We start from the raw sequence: 6,630 nt of genomic DNA, 5'->3' as shown, positions 1-6,630 counted from the left end.
CTTTAATTGGCAAAAGACTGGGGTCTTGTTCATCTCTTTCTCTTTCATGCTACAGTTAGCACAACGCCGGTATGTCTCATTCACTGTGGGCAGATGATCACCAACATTACTTAGTCAAACTGAATTCTGAATAGTTTTTTGGCCATCTGGATGATTTCTCTTTCTAGCATTGCCTCGTCCGGGTGCATAACCGGTCTTCTTTTTATTAGAAAAATTACCAATCAGTTCATTTGCTAAACATGACCTAAACTTTAGATGGCTCATGGATTTTTTTTTTGGTGTTTTCATGTTCATTTTGAACAGTATATAAGAATCAACAACACATGCTTCAAACAAATAGAACAAAATTTTCCTCCACCATTCTCGAGATTTTTCATTTATATTGTAGAAAGACATGAAGTGATCGAAGAAATCAACTCCACCCATGTATTTATTGTAGCAAGATATCATTTGTGGACAATTCACCGGTATTTTTTCTCTTCTTTTGTTCTTTCTAGAAATTGTTGTGGTAGTGCTAGGATTATGAATGGTTGATGCAGTTGAGACACATTTCTTTCTTCTGTCTTTCCATTTCCAATATTATTGGATTGAGTGAAATCATATTCGGACATTTTTAGTTCCTTGTCTTCCTTCATAATTGAACTCGGATAATATTTCCTGTTTACACGAATTGTGCCACATGCAAGTAGTTTTTTCTCCAGGAGATTATCAAGAAGAGAAATGCTCATGAAATAATTGTCAAAATACAAGCAGTAGTTCTTGTTGGCATATGGTTCAGAGAACCGCATAACAACTTTTTTTGCCAGTGTATATATCGAAATTCAGTAAATAACCAGTTTCAGCACAACATACTGCCCATACTTTGAAACCTCTTTTTGTGGGTTTCATTGTTCCATTGAGGATCTTCCCTTATAACCTATCATTGACTCGTCTATTGAAAGATTGGGTGATGGAGTGTAAAGTTTGGGAAAAGTTTCCTTCAAATGATTCAGAAGTGGCCGAAGTTTATAAAGTTTGTATAAATTGTCTGAAACTCTTTCAGGCATTTTTGAATTGTCATTGAGATGCAAATGTCTCAAAATGTATACATATATCGTTTCAGAAGCATTATTCTGGAAATTCTTTCGATGTGAAAATTTTCATCATCGGACCAATAAAGCTTCATAGAGGGTAGTGGATGGAAACCCATGAAAAACAAGATTTCAAAAAAGAGCTTCCAACTCAGGTAGAGTTATATCCGGCGATTCTTGCTATTGATGTATTTGCTGACAATATAGATTACTTTGATTTATCATTTTTCCGAGGAAATTATCCGGTAAAAATTGTGAGGAGATTGATAATGGACTACTCGTATTCGAAGGGGTTGTTGGTCCTGTATTTTCGGTAAATTCATTCTGCTTGAATACTACTGGGTCTTTAGTGATCTTGGTCCATGGGTAACTTTATTCTAAGCCACTACTTCATTCTGTTTCTTCGATTTCTTCGGATTAGGAGCCAGAGTCAGGTTCAGAGGAAAACTCTTGGTTTGAAGATTGAACTTCAGTCATATGTAACTGATTTCGACCATTCAGATGTTCATCCAGTGAGAAGTCTGGATCAGCAATGGATTCATCTGAGTCTTCAAAATATTCTATATCAATATTTTTTAGCAAGAGGAGAAATTTATTGGTGATGTTCTTGGAGGGTTTAGCAACAGTTCCCCTCCGATTTCGGAGGGGAACTGTTGCTAAACTCCGAATTTCCCTGAGTGGTTAAGCATCTTCAGCGTCTGAATCACCTCCACATCCTGAATCCACAGCCCTCTCTTCCCCACTTTCATCCTTGTATAACAATTTTTCCAACTCATCATCGTTCAAACTCCTTCTATTCATTTTCATGAAAAAAAAAAGTATCTCAACCTCATTCAATATCCCTATCATGAATTAGAAGGTATGAAAGTTGACACATTCATGCATATATATAGTGTTACAGGTTAGCCGAATGATATTTGAGAAATATCTGTTTTTTTCCTGGAATATATAGCCCAAGGAATTGGAATGATACAAAATATGAGCTTTGAATATTACATTCGCGATGAAAATTAGCGAAATTGAATTACAAAAAACATAACCTCAATGTAGAAACGTTCGAATAATTCATCATTTCACAGACAACAGGTCGAATTACATTATATATCAGTATCATTACTCAATGAAAATCATGTACCTATGCATAATTTACTCACCACTTTTTCTGATAATACAACCGAGGATTTCCAGCAGAATTCGAAAATTCCCAACAAAACACTCCTTTCACAATAGTATAAAAAATATATGGTACTGAGTGTGCCTCTGGGATAACTATTTCCCACCAGCGTACAGATGACAGAGACCGGTAATTGATACATTATCAGAAAGATGGCAGCACACGAAGCATGCAATATAATTGATAGTCGGTAAGTATACATCCCACTAAAACATCACTAAATCATTTCAGATATGGTGGGAAAATAATATCCCTGTATCACCTTCCCATGCTTCCCCCCCCCCCGGAGTTGAGTGCCCTGCGATAGAATCTTCCTACACGGTTACTGTATGCAGAAGCTAGAATCTCGGCCATCCACCCCAACTCATCCCTGAGTGGACCTCAACCTACTGATGGTTACTTCAGCAAGATTGACATCTGACCTCTTTCGGTCGGAAATCGGCCTTTAGGTTCTTTCACTCTCGTGATATGTTGATTTTATTTGTCGTGACTTTACTGAATAATAATTGCATGGGGGCTCCCTTACCTTACCCGAGGCAAACTACTACAGATGGAATCTTTCCCACACGGTTACTGTGGGAAATATTCCACTGTGGTTAGAATCTCCTCCATCCACCCCCACTCATTCCTGAGTGGACTTCAACTTTCAAAAGTCAGCCTTTAGATGCTTTTACTTTCGTAATCTGTTTATCGGGAATTTATCGAATGTAATGTGTACGTGGAGAAAAGTGTCTTTCGGTAGCGAACTATGTTTGTGTATGTGAATCTGTAAGAAGGTGTGTATTAGTGATAAATTTTAATACTTACCGGAGCTGCCTGACAGCGATTCTCGGAGGTGGTCGTTGTTTCTGCTTCGTAGACCTCATGTGTTTATCCCTTTCGCGAAATACGGGGTCGCCCATATTGAGTGCTTCATGCAGATCACGCAGCGCTGGACTGGCGAGTGTTTGTATTCTTTCGAATACGTTTTTGGTGTACTCTCTCATGTAAGCGTCTATATAGTGGATGTTGAGGTCCAGGTCCCTGTAGATGTATTTGTTTGGCATGCATCTTGGGGCGTTCACGGCAGCTCGTAGGCAAGCGTTCATGAACGTCTGGATACTGCATCTGTATGTCGCTGCGCACTGGCCCCAGGCAGTGGAGGCATACAGAATGATGGAAAGTAGTTCGATGAGAAGCAGTTTCACATGGATACCCATGTTACTCCTGCGGCCTATGATTGGGTATAGGTTTTGTCGGGAGGCTCTCGCCGTATGTGGGACCTGAACGTCAGTCTCCTGTCGAGGGTGGCTCCCACGTATCTTGCTTTGTTGGTCCACGGAATCTCTTATCCATTGGAGATGATATTTCCTTCACGGTGTACCAGTCTCCGGGTGAATAGTATCGCCTGACTCTTGTCAGGGTTTATGCTGATTTTCCAAAGGTTCGAATATCGCTCCGGTGTGGTATCCCTTGCCCAGGTTGAGATATTCAGTCGCATAGTCTACTACCCTTTACTACCCTAATGATCTAAAACCGAACTGTTCGTTATTTGGTAAGATTTTTAATTCGCTGGTTCGGTCCTCTAGTCTTTTCAAAAAACAAATATTTCTCAAATATCATTCGGCTAACCTGTAACACTATATACAGGCTGATTCACGGTGGATGGCACATTAGACGTTTCTGGTGAACCAGACAACGGATCACTTTGAAAATTTAATGGAGGGCATATTCGGACATTCTCTAGCCAACTAAAATATTTTCGACAATGCGGTGTTGCCGCTTCTCTTAGAAAGCAGTAGCAACTTTGATTTTTCAAATGGAACACTCTGTATATAATATTATTTTTGGAATCTCCAACAATTGCCCGACAACTTTTCTTGATATTTCCCTATACCTATCTGTTACCGTTTTCGAAATAAAAATTAATTTAAATTTTTTCTTCGAAAATCATGACTTCTAAAAATGCCGATATCTTTTAGTTAAGAAGTACTATGATATCGAAATTTGGTTTGGAGTTAGGTGATACTTGGACACTTCCCACACGTCAGCCTAATCTCCGTTACTTCAATACAGGGTGGTAAAAAAATACAGTTTTTTCGTTTGCTTGAAAAAGTTGCTGAAATTTGATTATTTTAAATGGAACACCCTGTATATTATTGAAAATTCGGAAAGCTGCTGAAATTTTCTTTCTTTCTATGTATATCATACCTATACCTAACTAGTCAAGTTTCTTATGAACATTTATTTGTGAAAATGTCCCTTCAGAATGGTATTTCCATTCGGTATTTGGTAAGCAGGCCATGATTACTATTTGACAGTAGCGTTGTGACATTCTCCTAATAATATCGACATTTTCGTCACTTCAGAAGTTGCAAATACCTTCAAAACGATGGAACAAAACTATTCAAACGAAGTTCTTATGAATTTGTTTATTATTTTTGGACAGTGTGACAAAATTATCAGCAGAACATGTAGAAAGTTCAATGAAATGTATCCGAATCTACCGCCAATGAACCTCAAGAAATTTATACGAATTCAGAACAATTTCAATATGTTTGGATAAACTTTAAAAAAGCACCAAGAAACTTGAAATTGGAAATATTGATATGAATAACTATAAAAACGTAAAACAATCATGTGGAATATTTCAAAATATGTTCGAACCGCTGGCTGTTCACTTCCAAGCACTTTAAAATGCGGGTGTTGACTGCTTTCGTGGTGGCAGATCTGATTTCATTGGGATCCAAATCTTCAAATGTTTGGGCAATCCTTTCTAACAATTCATCTCTCGAACGCACGGGTATTTTGTAAACTTTTTCTTTAAACATTCCCCACAAATAAAAATCTAATGGATTAAGATCGGGTGATCTCGCTGGCCAATTCCATGGTCCCAAGCGCCTCATCCACCGATCGTCAAATAGTCTATCCAGTTCTGCGCTCACTTCTCTTGTGCAATGTGCAGGAGCTCCGTCTAGTTGGTACCAACAGTTTCGATAATCTTCGAGTGGCAGATTATCCACGAAACTGTCTACAGTATTCTCCAAAATATTCAGGTAGCTTCTGGATGTTAATGACTCCTCGTATATCACGTACCTCAATTTGTTGTCCATCAACATGCAACACACGGTTACTGTGTGCAGAAGTTAGAGTCTCCTCCATCCACCCCCACTCATTCCTGAGTGGACTTCAACCTTCAAAAGTCAGCCTTTAGGTGCTTTTACTTTCGTAATCTGTTTATCGGGAATTTATTGAATGTAATATATACGTGGAGAAAAGTGTCTTTCGGTAGCGAACTATGTTTGTGTATGTGAATCTGTAAGAAGGTGTGTATTAGTGATAAATTTCAATACTTATTGGAGACTTATGTGGGACCTGAACGTCAGTCTCCTGTCGAAGGTGCCTCCCACGTATCTTGCTTTGTTGGTCCACGGAATCTCTTATCCATTGGAGATGATATTTCCTTCACGGTGTACCAGTCTCCGGGTGAATAGTATCGCCTGACTCTTGTCAGGGTTTATGCTGATTTTCCAAAGGTTCGAATATCGCTCCGGTGTGGTATCCCTTGCCCAGGTTGAGATATTCAGTCGCATAGTCTACTACCCTTTACTACTCTAATGATCTAAAACCGAACTGTTCGTTATTTGGTAAGATTTTTAATTCGCTGGTTCGGTCCTCTAGTCTTTTCAAAATGACTCGTTCTGCCACTTTGATCATGGAAGAGGTTAAGCTTATTGGACTGTGGTTATCCGGGAAGAGATGATTCTACTTCGGCTTCGGTATATGGATGATCGTTGCCCACTTCAAAGGGCATGGAAAGTATTGTAGTCGGAGTATAACAGTAATGATGTTCGTCATTGCCGCTTTAGCCTTCCTTGGTAGGGTCTTCAGTGCCCGGTTTGGGATTAAGGTCCGGGCCTGGTGCTTTCCGACTGGCAAGGCCTCTTACAATGCCTTTCACTTCCTCGGGGGATCTTGGTGCCAGGGGTAATTTCTATTGAAATTATTCCTATGATTTTGAATTTCCATTGCCTCTATATATATTCTTGGGTAGTAATACTGGCCAAGAACATTTATATGCTTCAAATATGGTGACATTTTTCTTCGTTAAAAATGGAGTTATGAAGCATGTCGATATTGACGAAAATATTATTCTGAATGACTATCATTTTGAAACTGGTTCGTATTCAATTGAATATTGGTGAACAGTACTTTCATTTGGTAGGAGTACCGTATGAATGACTCTCTGCATATTCTTCTTCATAAGAGACATTCAATTTGATTAATGAAGACTTACATTTTGAGGTGCTGCTAGTTTTTCCTGAAGCTTTTTTTGTACCGCTCTGAAATACTTCCTGGAATTATTTACGTTATTCTCTTCTCTTCCGTTCATATTTATTTTTCTAT

Source organism: Leptinotarsa decemlineata, unplaced genomic scaffold, assembly GCF_025532065.1.
Source record: "Leptinotarsa decemlineata unplaced genomic scaffold, Ldec_3_MD MMD2_tig00003348_RagTag_RagTag, whole genome shotgun sequence".
In the NCBI taxonomy this organism is placed as follows: Eukaryota; Metazoa; Arthropoda; class Insecta; order Coleoptera; family Chrysomelidae; genus Leptinotarsa; species Leptinotarsa decemlineata.
The sequence above is the reverse complement of the archived record's forward strand: the minus strand, read 5'-3'. Positions refer to the sequence as shown.